Raw genomic sequence first — 18,387 nt, 5'->3', positions numbered from 1 at the left:
ACGTGTGGGGTGCTCCGGACTCTGGACTGAATCCTCTTCTGCTAGAGATAGATAAAAATATGCACAGGTTGAAACTCAGAGAGAGATGGAGATTCATCTCATACCTGCTATACCCTTTTAATATTTTTTATCATTTTATAGTATTTTATTGAGGTGACATTGGATGATGACAGTATGTGAGAACCAGGTGTACATCATTATAAATCAATGTCTGCATAGATTGTATTAATTTCACTATTTTGTGGTGTAGAATCATAATGAATTCTACTCAACTTTAAATAAAAGATGTGTCTGGGCCTCCCTGGTGGCACAGCAGGTTAAGCACAGCACTATGAAGCTATCTGTGGCCTCTGCAGCATGAGTTCAATCCCTGGCTGACCAGGGAGCTACCCATATGGCGCAGCAGACCTCTCCTGTCTCACCTGCTGCTCCCCTCAGCAGTGTACTTCAGTTAATCTGCCTGTTCTGTTCCCCACTCTGTCTCTGGTGGATCCTCTCACCCCCCACCCCTGCATCTCTGGCCTGTACCCAACTCTTGTATGCATAAATAAATGAATCTTTTAAAAATAAATAAAAGATGTGTTTGTAGCACCATGGAAGAATCTAGAGGGATAACATTTAGTGAAGTAAGTCCAATGGAGTAAGACAAGCACCAAAGGGTTTCACTCACATGTGGAATATAGAGAAGCCATAACAAACGAATGAATTAAATAAAATTAAACTCTTAGAGACTATCAGACTAAATTAGTGTTCCCCAGAAGGGAGTCGGAAAGATGGGTGGTTAATTGTGTAAAAGGGGTCAAGGTTAGAATTGGGCTTTTCATTTTATATGGAGTTAATTTTACACAAAGTAAACTTATGAATTTTTTTTTGGTATAGAGTTCTATGAATAAACACAGGTATCGATTCATACAACCACCACCACCACCACCATCAGAACACAGAACACTTCCTCATCTCAACAAACTGCTTCTGCTATCCCTCATAGTCACACACTCCCCACCCTTAAACCTTGGAAACCACGAAACCACCAACATGTTAGTTCTCTGTCGCTACAGATTTGTCTTTTCAAGAAAACCATGCAGTATATGATCTTTGAAATTGGCTGCTTTCATGCAGTATAATGCCTTCAAGATAGATCCAAGTTGCTACCTGTATCAATAGTGTGTTCCTTCTTTATTGCTGAGTAATATTCCATTGTAGGGATGTGTGGTGGACAGAAGAATGTCCCTCAAGAGACGTCCTCATCCTAAGCCTAAGAACCAATGGATAGGCCATTTATATGACAAGGGGAACTTGCAGAAGGGTTAAATTAAGGATTGTGACATGGAGATATTTTCCTGGATTATCTGGTCAGGTCCAATGTAATCAAATGGATCTTTATAAGAGAAAGGAAAGAAGATGCAAGATAAAAGTCAGGAAAAAATGAGACACACTAATGGAAGCAGTGGTTGGACTGAGGTACTTTAAAGATGGAGGAAGGGGGGCCTTCCTGGTGGTGCAGTGGGTTGAGCACAGCCCTGTGAAGCTGTCCACAGCCTCTGCAGTGCGGGTTCCATCCCCAGCCGGCCAGGGAGCTACCCACATGGCGCGGCAGACCTCTCCTGTCTCCCCACTGCTCCCCTCAGCAGTGTCTTCTGGCCGTCTGCCTATTCTGTTCTCTGCTCTGTGGTGAATCCTCTCACCCTCACATGCATCTGGCCTGTACCCCAGCTTTTTTTATAAATAAATCTTAAAAAATAGAGATGGAGGAAGGGATCAAAGGTCAAGAAATGCAGACGCCCTCTAAAATTAGAAAACTAGAAAAGACATGGAAATGCATTTTACCTTCGAGTCTTCGAAAATAAAGCAGCCCTGAGAACACTGATTTTAGCTGATAGTGTTCATGTTTCCCTTCCAACCCCCAGAACTGTGAGACAATAGATAGAATCGGTGCCAGCCATGGATTTGTTAATCTTATGGCGATTCATTTCAGCAGCAGCAGGGAAACAGCACAGGATATACCGCAGTCTGATCATCACTGGTGTGTGGAGGGATAGTCAGATGACTTCAAGTTTTGAGCAATTCTATATATAACTGCCATGAAAGTTCATGTAGAGATTATGTGGAAACGTACGTTTATACATCTCTAAAGTAAATATGTAGGAATAGGATTTCTGGGTTATCTGTTAGAAACTGCCAAACTGTTTTCTTGAGTGATTACACCATTTATTGCAGGGAACATATAATAAGTGAGCATTTCAGTTCTTACGTCAGTACATAGCTCTGTGTGTGTGTGTGTCTTAAGAGATGTGTAGCAGTATCTAATGTGATTTTATTTTTAATTTCCCTAATGGCTAAAAATGTTGAACATTTTGCATGCTTATTTTCTATCTTCTTTGTTGATATATCTGTTTAAATCTTTTGCACATGCTTTTAAATTTAATTTTTGATCTTTTTGAGAATTATTTAAAAAGTTGTGTATACAAAACCTATGTTGGATATGAAATATCCTTTTTTTTTTTGTCTCAGCCTGTAACTTTTCATTTTGGTCTCTTAATAGTGTATTCTGCAAAGCAAATTTAGATTTGAGGGAATTCAATTTATTGTATTTTTTTTAATGGATTGTACTTTTTTGCTTAAGTACATAGAAGATTTTCTTCTGTATTTTCTTTTAAGGATTTTATAGCTTTGTGTTTTAGATTGGGAACTGTGATCCATTTTGAATCAATTTTTAATGAGATGGAAACATTAGGTCCACTGATTTGCTTGCAGATGTCCACATTTTCTAACACTTTTGAAAAGACTGGCCATTCCCCTAATGAACTGCTTCTGCACCTTAGTGAAAAATAAGTTGACTACATAGTTTGTAGCATATTTCTAGATTCTCTGGTCAAGTCCATTGTTCCATGTATGCATTTTTATGCCGATATTACATTGTTAAGGTTAGTGTTGCTTTCTTAGAAGTTTAAAATTGGTTGCTATGGTCCCTAATTATGAACAGAATATTTGTGTATCCCCCCCAAAAAAAATTTAGATGTTGAGGTCCCAGCTCCTAATGTGACTTCAGTTGGTGGTAGGGTTAGTGAGGAGGTGATGTAAGTTAAATGAGGCTGTAGCTTTCTTGAACTGTTTACCTTCTGGGAGGAGGAAGAGGCCCCAGGAGTGCCTCACCAAAGAAAGCCCACATGACGTCGCCTGGGAAGGTGGCCACCCACTAGTCAGGGGCTGAACCCACTGCTGCCTGCATCTTGGATTCCAGCTTCCAAAACAGTGAGAAACGCATTTCTGTTGTTTAAGTCACTTTTTGCTGTTTCGTTATGGCAGCTGGAATAAACTAATACGTTTCAGGGGTATGGCTTTTCAAAATTGTTCTGGTTAATTTCTTTGCATTTCCATATGAATTTAGAATGAGCTTGTTTATATTATGAAAAAAAAGTCTTGCTGGGATTTTGATTCTGATTGGTATATTCAATCTGCTTATCTGTTTAAGGAAGATTAACATTTTCACTAATAATTTATGCATGAACTCAGTATGTCCCCCAATTGTTTTGGTTTTCTTTGTTTTTTGAACCTGCATTTTGTAATATGTGGAATACAGATTATTTACAAGATTTGCTAGATTTACATGTATTTCATTTGATTCTATGGTCTAACTGTTTTAATTTTAACTCCCCAATTTCTGTTGCTGGTGTGGAGAAATATCAAGCCAGCTAGAAGCCACGTTACCTTGGTGTCTTTCTATTTAGCCACTCTTACAACCTTTAGGATGTTCTTATGGCACAGCTTAATTAGCCTTATGTTTATATTTTTGAAATTAAGTGGTTTAATTAGATCACTCTAATTAATTAGATCAGCGGATGCTGATCCATATTATATAGAATAGAGCTCAAGACACATGAATCCTAGACCGAGATGGGTTGGGAGGATCAGGCAAGATTTTAGACAGGTAAGCTATATAGCATTAGGCAACATATAGAAGCGAAATGACAAGCCACTCTGGAAGCATAAATCATAATTCCTTGTAAATCACTTTAGTTAAAGATAGTCATAGGTCATATCCCTTAGTTAAAAAAAAAACAAACAGAAGATGGATCTTTGCAAATATGATGGTTTTATCATGACTCATACATACATCTTGGAGCAGCTATGTAACTTTCAATTTTATTTGGGGCACATTCGGTGGGAAGAGAGAAAGCCTAGGATTATTCCTCAGATGACTGAGTAGCTGAAGACTCATCCAGGAAACTATCTAGCAGCACAAAAATGATGCTTTCTTCATCCCTGAATCACAGTTTATTTCCCAATTAGAATGTGACTAGCTGGACTTTGAGATAGCCGGTGGATCTTCGTGTCCAAAATAATGAACTCCTGGCCACTCCTAAAACCTAGATGACATCTACCCCTTTATTTGAAGTCCTCGCAACTTCCCAGCCAACATTAATGTCAGTCCTTGGTACTTGGAGATTCATTTTTAGACTCAGGTTCTCTAACCAGCAAGACAGCCACTCAGATTTGGTGGAAGGAGTGGGTCTGGTGTCAGAACAGAATTCACACCCTACTTTACCCACAATTTAGCCCCATAATCTAGAGTCAGGACTTCCCTGAGCCTTACTTTCCTTCCTTTTTTAATGAAGATAATATAACTGAGCTAGGAAGGAATTTTACATTCTTGATGAAAATATATTTAAACACTTAGAACAATGACTGGCAGGTATTAGGGATTAAGTAATGAATAATTGGTAATGGCAATTACATAATTAGTATCACTCCTCACAACACAACAAATGGTAGGTCACCTAGCAAAGCTCATGTTGACTAAATACATGAATGAAGAAATGTGTCAATAAGCTTTCCCTCCTGCTTGTGGTTGTTCTGTTATTTCCTTCTAGTCTTTTTGCTTTAATAAACATATGTTGGTGCTACACTTATTTTCCATATCAGGTTTTAGGTATGTCTCTTTATTATTTTAGTTATTTGTTTTACAGTGATTGTTTTGAGTCTAGAAATACGGATCCTTTTTTTTTTTTTTGTCCTCTATCTCTTCTTTGGCAATCTTCTTGAAAGGTAGTTATTATTTATTTTACTTTTTACATCATTTTTACATCATTTTTCATTTTTGCGCAATGTATGCGTTTTCATGTTGGTTATATTCCCCATACAATTCCCACCCCTCTTATTTTGACCCTAATCCCTCCTCCCTTCCCCCCCCCCATAGTGTCTTTCTGGTTTATACTTACTTGCTGATTTTGATTTTTACTTTATTATAATTAGTCTTTTTCCTGGTCCCTTATTTAGGTTTTCTAGATTCCTACTATGAGTGAGACCATCCGGTATTTTTTTTTTTCCTTTCTTTCTGTCTTATTTTGCTGAGCATGATCCCTTCCAGCACCATCCATGTTGCTGCAAATGGCATGAGTTTATCTTTTTTGAATGCTGAGTAATATTCTATTGTGTATATGTACCACATCTTCTTGATCCAGGCATCTACTCTATTTCTGGTAAATGTTGTTCCTTTCTGTCCCCTCCATGCCTGCCATGTCCAACTTGCAGTTTTTTGATGTATACTTTACATTTCTCAAATGTGTATCATTGCAAACAGGATAGTATCTCTGACCACTCTCCTTTGTTTAATTACTGCCATATGGCGCATTTTTCAGAAAGTTAACTATCATGTGCCTAAATTTGGTTCTTTGTGACATATAATCTCCTTGGGATTTATTGAAATTATTTTATCTGCAGCAGTGTTGTTTGTTTTTATTGAGGTGATGTGGTTTTCGGCACTGTACATGTTGTAGACCTACAGGCATACCTCTTCAAATGTGTGTTGCCACACCATGTCCTCCACCAAGGCCCCGCTAATCCTCCACCACTGTCCACTGGACACTCCATCCTCTATTCCTGTCACTCCCCACCCCTCTGGTGACTTCCATTCTGGAGAATCCAAAGGTTTGTTTTGGTTTTGACTTTTTCTTTTCCCCTGCTGTCTCCTTATATATTCAGTATTTTCTTTTCTCTTTCTGACTTTTTAAAAAATATGTATTTATTTATTTATGCATACAAGAGCTGGGGTACAGGCCAGAGGTGTGGGGGGTGAGAGGATTCACCAGAGACAGAGTGGGGAACAGAACAGGCAGATTAACTGAAGTGCACTGCTGAGGGAAGCAGCGGGCGAGACAGGAGAGGTCTGCTGCACCAGGTGGGTTGCTCCCCAGACAGCCAGGGGGAGCTGCAGACAGTTTCATAGGTTGCGTCTTAACCCCTTGCACCACCAGGGAGGCCACCTGATATATTTTTTACTTGGCATGATCCCCTGCACTTCCAGCTATGTCATTGCAAATGGTAAAGTTTCAACTTTTCTTATAGGTGAGTGGCATTCCATTGTGCACAGATACTCCATCTCCCTAATCCGCTCATCTGTCTTTGGGCACCTGGACTGTCTCCATGTCTCGGCTATCATAAACAGTGTTACAGTGAACATGAGATGCACAAACCTTGTCATTAGCGTGTTTATTCTCCTCATAGACATCTAGGTGTGGCATTGCTGGATCATAGTGTAGGTCTATTTTTAATCTGTTTTTGCATAATGACTGTGCCAATTTATATTCCCACCAACAATTACAAGGGCTCTTACCTAAGACAAAACGTGCAGTACACTCCATGACATCACTTTAGAGATGTGAATGGGAACTCAATTCCACCTGAGTTGGAGATGCCAACTTGTTTCCAATGAAACAAAACATAAGCCAATGGGACTACGTCAAACTGCAAAGATTCTGCACATTGTAAAACAAAAAGACATCGCACCGAACGGGGACAAGATAGTGGCACATCATACATCCAACATGGGGTTAATCTGCAGGATACAGCCCTCATAAAATCGAACAACAAAATAACAAAAGATCCAGTCTAAAATGGGGCCGAGATCTGAACAGACACTTCAAAGAAAATGTACAGATGGTCAACAGGCAAGTGAAAAAATGTTCATCATCACTAATTATTAAGCAAATGCAAATCAAAACCCCAATGAGATACTGCCTCAAATATTTGAGAGTGAGCTATATTAGAAGTGTTAGCAAGGGCATAAAGAAAAAAGCAGTGTTTTTGTTGTTATTTTTATAGATATAGGAAGGTTTGAGTCATTGTTTTAAATATGTTTTCTTCCCCAATCTCCCACTTTGTCCTTTGGAGACTGGAATTGCCAAATACATATTTTAGATGTTTCTATATTTTCCCATAGTTCCTGGAAGATCTTATGATTCCACGTATTCTGTCCCTTTTTCTGTTCTTTAACCTGGGTGCTTTCTTTTGATTCATCTTCAAGTTTTCAAGTTAGTTCTCCTTTACCTCTGCTCACCAATGAGCTACTAGACATTCAAGTAAATACCACTTTTGGTATTTCCATTTAATTCTCTATATCTAGTTTTCATGTTCCCCCCCCCCTCAGATTTCCTATCCACTCATTCATTCAGACCCTTCTTTTATTCTCTGTACATATGTTTATTGACTTACAGTCTATCTCCACAGTTTAATTCCCTTTGTTCTAGAGCTCACCATCATGCTGGGATTCCTGAACATGCTCTTTATCTTATAAGCATCTTCTGTGCCACCTTGCTGCTTCCTGCACAAGGCCCAAGTAACCTTTATTTACCTATCAAATTGGAAGTTCTCCAAAAATAGCTTGGAGCAAATGTTATCTCCAAGCGGGCTTCCCTATAGCTGCACCAATTTGCATTCCCACCAACTAGATGCAGAAGTCCAGTTCTATTCTTTTGCATGTGTCTGTCCACTTTTCCTAGTACTATTTATTGAAGGACAGTCCTTTCTCTATTGACCATCCATGCATGGGTTTATTTACAGCCTCTCATCTCTGTTCTATTGATCTATCTGTCTGCTTTCATGCCAACACCATACTATGTTGATAGGTTATCTCTACTATGAGTGATTTTTTTGTTTACTCAGACAAGATTTCTCTGCTCTACTCCCACAGTGTCCTGGACCTCCTTCTATCAAAGCAATTATCTTAATGCATTTCATGGCACTTTTTTTTATGATCACTCTACCCCAGAGTGAGATTTTCCAGAGCAAGAGTCTTTGTTGTGATCCTATTTATAGTCTCCAGGCCTTTGTCAACATATAGAAAGTGTTTAGTAAATCCTCGTTTATGCAGTGATTGAATTCATGCATTGTCGAATTCTCAATTTTATGAGTTCTTCACTTTATCAAGCAGCTTGCTTTCTCCAGCAAAAAATTTCTATTTGATCCCAAAGCATGTGTCTCTTCTCTCCTGCTTCCTCTAGTTTGGCATCTTAAGCTCAGATTCCAGCGTTTCCATAGTTCGTGGGCATGGACACATATGGGAAAAATTTTCATTGGTTTCTGATACTTTTCTTTAGAAGGCAATTTCTGGGAAATTTTTAGAATTGTTTTCATTTACGATATTTACAAATGGGAGTTTGGGGAACCATTTTTAGAATTAAATCTTTTTGGCATTTTTAATAGCAAAATAGACCATACATAAAAAGTAATAATCTATCTTGTATATATGCTCAATTAAAAAATGATAAAATAAGCACACATGTTTTCACCACCTGGAGTGTAAAAATACTGAGTTAAAAATTCTGGAGTTCCTTATTTGTTCCTATTTAGTCACAACTTAGTCCCTCCCCCTAAAAGTTAAACACTAAACTGATTGTTATGTTAATTGTTCCATTGTGTTTTTAATAGCTGAGCTAGGTACTACTTTATCTCTAAATAGTATACTATCTGGTTGTGGTTATGTTTGACCTTCATATAAATGGAACTTACTGTTTATCTTCTGTTTTGTTCCTGAATATTTAACTTTATGGATTCTTATATTTTAATGTATGTAGTTTCACATTTGCCCCTTTTACTCATGAACAATATCCGTTCAAATAACTAAGTTGCTTTTTATACCCCCTCTTGATGGAAATCTGTTTATTTTTGACGTTTTCTGCTGTTATGAAAAATGCACTTTCTGTGTTGATAATATCATATATCTACTTTAATAGGAAGATGTAGTTGATTATATTAATACACTTTTAAATGTTTAAACACTTTTACATTCCTGAGGGCAAAAAAACCCAGCTGCATTGCAATGCTTCTTTTTGGACCTATTCTTCTGTGGTTTTGATATGGCAGGGACAAAATTCTGAAAATGTCCCTCAGATCCCATGGCCAATCCCTGGAGCCTGTATGACATGATACTGCCCTCATCATGGTATGTTCTTTCATCTTAACATAGGCAGGTAATCTACATGATCCTAATCTAATTGCATGAATACCTTAAAAGCAGTATCTTCCTGCTAGAAGCAGAAGAAAGACCCAGACTGATTGGAAGCCCAAGGAGGATTTTGCTCATTGTTGCTGATTTGAAGATGGAAGAGATCACGTGGAGAGGAGTATGGCAATTTATAGGATGAGTATGAGAGAGAGACCAGATAACAACCAGCAAGGAAACTTGAACTTCATTCTACAACCTATAGAGTCTGAATTCTGCCAACGACCTGAATGAACTTGAGGTGGACTCTTTTTTTTTGGAGTCTGAAACCAACACAACTCTCAAGGATGGGACTGCCCCTCTCAATCCATGTCAGAGAATGGGCAGCCTGGAGTCTACCATGACCCAAACAATCATTCCCACCAGATCCTGGGTTTTCAGAATAATATCAGAGAAAATACCCCACAATATCACCATATTGAGAAACGTATTTTATAAAAAATAAGAAAACATGTCTCATTTTCTTGAACATTTTGATTTCCTAAACTTCACAGTTGATAAAAATTGCCTGGCTTTCCAGTGGGAACTAAAGCAGATAGCCTGGCTGTGGGTGGGGGTTACTCTGTAGCCCCCTGCTCTGTGATTTAATCTAATAAATTAATTGAGGCTCTTTGACAACAGCTCTGTCTAGGCAGTTACCCACAGAGGATGGTAGGATCCTGGGCAAGTCATACTGTCATTCTTTACACTCATCTGTAAACTGAAAGGCTGAGCTTCACATATGGGGCAGTAAAAGCTTTCAGGATCAACTGGGCACCACTTAGGAGAGTGCCTGGCATGGAGTAGGCCTTATTAATTGCTGTTCTTTTATTATTCATTCATGATTCCTGTATTCAAGGTTTTAGTGGAGCAATGGGATCGTATCCATGCTTAACATCGATAAAAGGTAAAAATGTTTATTATTCATTCATCATCAGTGTACACAACAGTTATCCAGGACTTAGGCTATAGATAAAAATATAGTTACTGAGTCATGACTCTGGCTCATAAGCAAGGAAAATATGAGATAAAGGAGCCTGACTTTTGATATTTACTCTGAAAATGGGGGGAGAGAGCCCCATGCAATGTCACCCTCTTCCAAAGGAAAAAGGCCGAGTGGCCTTGCAGGCTGATTAGATAGGCGTTTTCAAGGAGGAGGGTGGCAGCCTGGCAGGAGATTCCAGGGCAGGCCAACCTGGGATACGGGGCCCTTAGCCTTGTCAGAGAGATTACGCAAAAACAACTGGGAGTTTTTCTGAGCTCAGGTGTAGATCTGTAGACAGTGAAAAATCTAGGCATGTCTCAATGTAATTTCTCATTGCAAAGCTAAATTGCCATTGAATAAATAAATGAAAGTGTTTTCTAACTTTGTAGAAAGAAGAAAGTATAGATTTGTTAATCACCTGGTCTAAGTGTCCAACAGTGAAAAAAGGACTAATAAAATGAGGGCATATTTTATACACTAGAATTATAACAGAAAATATGGTTAACAAAATTATAATAACATGAAACTGTGAGGTATAGCAGGAGCATAGAATAAGATGGCATACAGCATATGATCTGATTTTTGTATAAATACAAAGAAGAAGAAGAGTCTAGAAGAAAACTAAGCCCACTGTTGTTGCTTGTGAGTTATTAGACTCTGGGTGATTTTTTTCCCCCTACATTTTCATCAGTTTTGGCTCTTTTCAAATTTTCTATCATACAAATTCATTAATTTTGCAATAAGTCAGAAGGCATGAGGATAACTAGAGTGTATTAAGAGTTTAAGATCTTCCAGGTAATGGTATCAGCCAGAGTAAACATGTCATATCTCTGGACACAAACAACTGGTTAATTCTGTCATACTGATTAATATATGGGATCCTGTGAACTATGTATTCATCCAAAGTGAACCAGAGGATTTAGCTAAATCCCCATAATGGAATTTATAAAAGGTTAGTTTATTCTATGCTGGCACATCACTTGGCATGGGAATTGCAATTCATCCAAAGAGGAGCAGGTTGCTTCCTTGTATGGAACTTGGTACACATGGTAAAAAGGGGAAAATTTGCACATTTACCCTGCTACTGCTTGCTATGTGAGCTTAATCAATAGCTGGTTCTTGCTGAATCCTGTTTTCCTTGATGTGAGTATGTGGACATTAGCACTTAGAAGAAGCATTTCAAGACTGAACACACCACATTTTTCTAATCCACTTATCTGTCCTTGGGCACTGTAACTTGGCTATTATAAATAGTGCTGCAATGACCATAAAAATGCATATTCTTCAGGTAGATACCTAGGAGTGGAATTACGGGAGCATATGGTAGATCTATCTTTACTATTTTGAGAAAACTCCATATTTATTTCCTAGGGGATGGACCAGTCTACATTTGCACCAACAGTGATCAAAGGTGTCCTTATCACTGTTTCCTCCCCAACACTTGTTGCTGGTCTTTTTGATATGGACCATTCTCACAGGTGTGAGATGGTATCTCATTGTGGGTTTCATTTGCATTTCCTGCATGATAAGTGATGAGAAAGAATGTGAGTCACTTAGGCCTGTGTCAGCTCCATTCTGGCCATCCAGTCACACGTGATCCCACAAGAGATAAATGCCGCTGCTTGGGACAGCCTGACTGTGTTCAGGGAAAGGACTCTCTAGAGGAGGGCTCATGGCAGAGCACAGTCATCTGGCTTATCTTTAGGCTGTTGGGGGGACACCTGCTGCATTTGGTTCATTCTGGGCTTGGGCTAGCAAAATAGGAGTCTGTTCTCATGGATACCATCATCAGGTTATCATCATCATTATCCAAGATATAAGCTAAACCACCAAATGCTTTTAGGGCTCTGAAATGTAGTGGGTCCACCCAATCACATGGAAATTATACTTCATCAAAAGCAGTGGAAATTGGGGACTGATTTTATGCTGGATAATGAGCTAAATGCAGACATTGATTCCTCCTTTTTATGAGTATTTTTTTTTTTAAACATTGATTATGTCCTGGGCTGTATGAGAACCTGAACAGACAATGATGAGCAGGTGCGCTCCTGTTCTGTAACAAGTTCAGAGTCTAGGAGGGAGACAAGCATGTGAACACAAGATGCAGAACAATCAATTCATGCTGATGATGACTTACTGAGCATGTAGCATGAGCCTGAATTTATTCAAAACATGTGTATGCCTTAACTCATTGAATTCACTCACTGGCTTTGAGGGGTTAAATAATTTACCCAAGGTCACATAGCTGGTGAGTGCTATAAGACTCAGTGCCAGATAAACTGCTTTTAGAATTTTCAACCAAAATTGCCACATGCATGTCTAATGAAAATAGCACTAAGTAAAAAATTGGATGGGAAGACAAATTGTAAACTATAAAACAAAATACCATGTAGATGCCAATTGTTATTTTCATTGTCTTTCAAATACTCCTCCAAATAGATTCATAGGATGTTAGTTGGGAAACATCTTAGAGAAAGTCTGGGCCACACATCAACCATTTTGTGGATAAGGATACTGAGGCCTGGAGAGGAGCAGAGATGGTCCTAAGAGCAGAAACTTAGGCTCTGGACTCCAAACCCAGGCTCCAGTGGCTGTGCCTGCTGTTCTGGAAGATGTCATGCCTCCTACACCGAGAGTTGGAATTGATATTATAGAAAAGAGATGTGGTCTTACTCCTTAATCTTGGTGCCTTGGGCTTATAGGACAAATGTGCATTTTGTAGCATTTGGCCATTTTAGAACCATAATGTAGATATGTGACCTCAGGCTTCCTAGGTTGCAGCTCTCTGTCCTCCAGTGACCCCCCTCTGGGCTAGCACCACAGAGAGGAGCTGAAAGGCATAAAATAATGGGAACTGAGCTTTTTCATCCACTCCACACTAAAAATGACTTTTTGAGATAATTTTGCAAGCTCAAAGACTTTATATGCAGTGGTTTTTAAATTTTTTTACCTCAGAATGTGTAGACATGCTTTAAAATGATTTAGAACACCAAAGAACTTCTGTTTGTCTGTATAATATATAAATATTTATGATATTAGAAATTAAAATAAAGTTAAAACACACAGATTAATTCATGCACATGTAACAACAAGCCAATTACTTAGTCACATAGATAACATTTTAACAAAATAACTGTTCTAAAAGTACAAATATTTAGGAGGCGAGAGATATTGTTTTACATTTTTGCCAATCTCTCCAATGTCTGGTTTATTATAAGATTGCTGGATCCTCATATCTGCTTTTTCCTGCAGTCTGACGTGAGATGAAGTCTCTGGAGTAGCAGAGTAGAATATGAAAATCATTTAACGTGGATTCAGATTCTACGTTGCTATAACCAGCCATGAAACTACCACATATCCAGTTTTAACATAGCATCAAACATTATTATCTCCTAATTATTAATTTTCTAAAGTATCCAATGAACTAAAAAGGCTAATAAAATACTACCATTTATAACTTCTTAGCAGTGTGAGTGAGGCTGGATTTCTTCATACACTTTAAATTTGAATTTTTTTAAGATTTATTTTTATTTATTATTTATGCATATAAGAACTAGAGTAAAGGAATGAGAGGATTCACCAGAGACTGAGTGGGGAGCAGAACAGGCAGATTGACTGAAATCCACTGCTGAGGGGAGCAGCGGGGAGACAGGAGAGGTCTGCTGCGCCCTGTGGATCATCTCCCTGGCCGGGGATCGAACTCAGGCCACAGGGGTGATAGTGCTGAGATTCAACCCCTAGGCCACCAGGGAGGCCCAAGTTTGAATTTTTAAATTGGCAACAAGTGATGTCAGTTGTGTTCCTTGAAGCGACATATCTACTTTGTTCATTTTTGAGAAAAATTTCTTTGAAATATCCAAACCTGAAAAAACATTGTGTATTGGTCATTTTTCCAAGTAAACATGGCAGTCAATGAAGTGAGCTTGTAACTGAAACAAAGATCTGTGCTTTCCCTTGAAATAACCAACGTGCAGGAGTGTGGGTTCCTCACATTCAGTTCCACAGAACACTGAGAGATGTGACTCGACAACTGGGATTTAATTAAGAATTTTCATCGTTTCGTCCAGGACATGGTTAGGCACGCCAGTGTTGTTTATTTGCATGTTTTGGTTTATGGCAAATGTGTGATGATGAAGAATGCAGTGGCTACCGATGGCTACTGCTCAGTTTGGTGCCATTTTCTCAATTAATTCAAGGAGAGGCACTAGAGATCTTACCAGCATAGCTTTCACACCATCAGTGCCAGTGCTGACACAGTGCCGACACAACAACGTGTCCGCATTATTATGAGAACGCCCTTGACCTTGTGGGACTAAAGGAGAATGAGGTCCACACCGAGGAGCTGTTGCCACGGTGAATCCCATTCGAACATTTTAGAGCCCCATGAACTCAGGCAACTGACAGATACCGCCGCATGGAAGACAGGCTGTCCTGATTATTTCTTTACGATCTTGTGAAAGGAAGGTCCTAATTAACTTTAGAGAGAATAGAGGAAGAAACACGGAGATTGCTTGTAAAATAAATAATAACCGAGCAAATAAACTGAAACCTTTTCCCCCAAAGTTATACAAAATTTAAAACAATGCAAAATATAGCTTCTGATTTATGTTGTTTTATTCTGTTCTGTGATTCATAAAACAAAACCCAGGGGTGACCCCTGATAAACAGTGGGAGAGACCTGGGAAAATATTTAAAAGATATTTTTAAACGTAAAAATAGATGAGCCTTGATTCTTCTTTGAATATGCTTACACCTCCAGGGCAAGTTTCCTCTCTGTAGTAGATGTTCCAACTTGAGAATATGTCAACAGGCATATTTGGTTCAAAAGCAGCCTTTCCTGGAGACCGTCATGATCACATACCCCAAAAAACCTCAAAAGAACGTGAAAAAACTGTCTCATGCCTCAGGTTAAAAAAAAAAAGTCCAAAAACTGCCAAAAAAAAAAAAACAAACCCCAAAACAAAACCACAAAAAACCGAAAACCCTCATTAAAAGTGCATTAACTGAGCCTAAAGTGGCAGGGGTCTAGTACCCACCAACATTCTTTAAGGGAGTTTCTCCCTTGCCACCCACCCCTTGCCACTCCAGCCCACGCTGCCTCGCCTGCCCATTCTGGCTGCTTAATAAACTCACCCTGGACAAGCTCGGACCCAGACGTGCCGCCCACCCCATCGGTGGGCAGCAAGTGTGCCCGAGACTGGGGTGGGCTGTCCTGTAAGGGAAGAACAGCAAGGACAGCAGTGACTTTTCATGGACTTGTGGGGGTGCACAGCAGCCTGGCACTGCCCTGCAGGAGGTGAGACCCTTTATTCTAGAAACACTAAAAACCTCTCAGCAAAGGGTAAGACAAGCACAAAGAAATAGAGGTTTGAAGAACAAGGTATTTTGGGGAAATACTGAAAAGCTACAAGTTCATTGTCATTTCCTCTCTGTCCTGAGTGAGGGTAAAAGAGACTGTGTGAGCTGTAGAGTCTCCTCTGACCTCTGGACGGTGGCACCAGACACTGGTGACATGCGAGGGTGTCCCGATGTCCCACCCAGCAGTGGACATGAAGCCCCAGCCACCGAGGAGCGTGCCCGGGACAGCTGTGTGTCCCGTCCTGTCCCGTGCAGTCCAGGGGCCACTAGCAGGGGCTTCTCCAGTTCCCGAAGGAAGAGGGAGGGAAAGAGAATGGATTTCGAGTGGGAGTAAAGGCAGGTCATGGGGCCCTGCCGTGAACGCCCACCTGAGGTTTGACACTATAATTCTAAATCAGCCCACAAAAGGAGTTTCATCTTGGTGTCTTAACCTGAGGTCCACAGATGGTCTTCAAAATAAATAAATAAATAAATAAATAAAAGTCTATGATTACCCTTAAATGTTACACAGAAGTTTCCAGAATTACAGATGCACTTTGGACGGGGTTGGGGAGAGTCGGGCTTTATTTTTCAGGTTTTAATAAAGATCCCCAAACGCGTGAGTTCTGCTGGGCTAGATGCCACGTAGGAGATTCAGAAAGCAAGAAAACAACCAGCCCCTGCCTGGCAAATCAAAGTCAAAATCCGAACAGCAGGCAGACTCCAGCTCACCTTCCAGAGGAAAGTTAACGCTGTTACTTATTAACTGTGTGACTTCAACCAATTTCTCAACCTTTCTCTTTCCTTTTGTGTAATCACCCCCACTCAGATTATTTTTCGGGGTAGGAGGGATGATGCTTAAAGAGATAGAGGCCACGGCTGACATGCGGTAGGTGGCCGTATCATCCCTTGTTTTTAGGATGATTGTGTTATTGTGACTGATACCTGGTGGTGCTCAGGGGACAGAGATTTTCTGAGTTTTTTTGGTGACAATATTTAGAGAAAAAACAGTGTCTGCCTGGAGGCCTCTCTCTGAGTGTTCCAGGAGTGTTGTTTTTGGCTATTCCTGGCTAGTGTCTGTCTTACCTTGAACTGGCCTAAGATTAGAATTTCTTGTAAACAGTGACTTAATTCCTCATCTGCGCCCTTTCACAGGCTGGGCTGCTTCCCCAGGGACGGGGCGGCAGAACAGAACTGGCATCACCTGGTGAGATTGCTTCACAGAAACGTTTTATCTCAGCCCTGAAGGATGGGCCCTGGAGTTTCAGGTCACCCCGCTCCGGGCACACCCGCCTGCACCCAGTGACCTTGGCGGGTACCTCGTGATCTCCACAAGGGAGCCGAGTCCTCAGAAGGAAACGCATCTGAGAAAGAAGCACAGGAGGTCTCCAGGAAAAGTTTCAGCCAAGAAACCAATCAACCAGGCTCAAAGTAACAGGGAATTCCAGTCTGACTCATCAGAGGAAGGTCGATTCTTCTGCTAATTGACTCTCGTGGCAAAGCTCTGAGCTTAGAAGTGAGGGTTGTTGCTGGAGAATGTCCATTCAGCCTCCGAACAAATGTGTCCTCCCCAGCGCCTGGCCTGGGCCCCCACATTGTGGTAGATGCCCCTCGTGCCTGCTGGTTCAGAGGGAGAGGTGGCGGGCGGGAGGGAGTCCTTCTGATTCTGCAGTGAGCAAGGGATGTGTCTGTTTCCATCCCCACAACTTACTTCAAGTAGAACCTCAACCAGCATTTGGGTTCTTCAAGCTTTAGCTCCCCATCTGCAAAAGGGGAGCAGCTACTTGAATTGTAGAATCACTTTGGGGATGAAGAGCGAATGTTATGTGAAAATGATGCAAGGTGGACTTGAAGTCATTACAAAATGGCTTCCAATTTACAACCAATGTCTCCCCGAAAATCCAAGTATCTCCCAGACTTAACCTGACGTGTTGATCGCGCCAGAAGTTTCTGCCAGTGAGCACTCGGCAGTGTGGGCTAGTTTTCCCCGTGTTCTTGACAGGGCCGCCAGGATGCCCTCCTACCAGGGGCTTTTGTGGGTCTGCTGGGAGTCCCCATGGGGCTAGCCCCTCCCCTCTGGGTCACCCTCAGCAGGGATCTTCCTAAAACCCAAATCTTCCTAAAATGCGGCTGTGCTGAAGAGCACAGCGAGGGCACCTGTGTCCCCAGGAGGACACCCGAGCCCCTGGCATGACCAAGCTACCTGGCCCTGAGAGTGTGACTCCAACTTCCTTCCTCACCACCCCCACACCAATCCTGGGCCCCTACTTTCCCTGACGTCACGCTTGACCCCTTTGTCTTCCCGCCTGGCTCCGCCGGGGCCATCGCCTTCTGCGCCTTTCTGCTCATCCCTCCCCGAGGAAGATAAACTCCCGCTCGCCTCCAGACTCCTGCCAAGGCGTCTTTCTCTAGAAGGCTCTGGCTTCTTCCTGGACAGAAGTCACTGAGCTGTGTCCGCAGTCCTGCCACCATCCTCACGCCACTATCTCAGCTCCCGCCTCCATGTGGTCACCGTGTCCAGGGGCTCCCCCATGGTCTGTGTGGTCCTCAAGACAAGACCTGTAACTTCTTCTGGGTCGAATTCCAGGCCTCCTTGGGGCACACACCTGAGTGCATCCTTCCTTTCTGCAGACACTGAGGTGTCTGCTCCCCAGAGAGGGCACTCAGGGCTGGTGTCCACAGTGTCACTGGCCTTCTTTGCCCGGAGTGAGCTGTGGGGTCTCGCCATTTCAAGCCCCCATAGGGCTCTCTGTCCACGCATCCCCCTAATATCAGCCTCCTCCCTGAATTGCTGGATTGCAACTGT

The sequence above is a fragment of the Talpa occidentalis genome, unplaced genomic scaffold (assembly GCF_014898055.3).
Source record: "Talpa occidentalis isolate TD23 unplaced genomic scaffold, MPIMG_talOcc4v2.1 talOcc4.5, whole genome shotgun sequence".
In the NCBI taxonomy this organism is placed as follows: domain Eukaryota; kingdom Metazoa; phylum Chordata; class Mammalia; order Eulipotyphla; family Talpidae; genus Talpa; species Talpa occidentalis.
Note: the sequence above shows the minus strand (reverse complement) of the source record.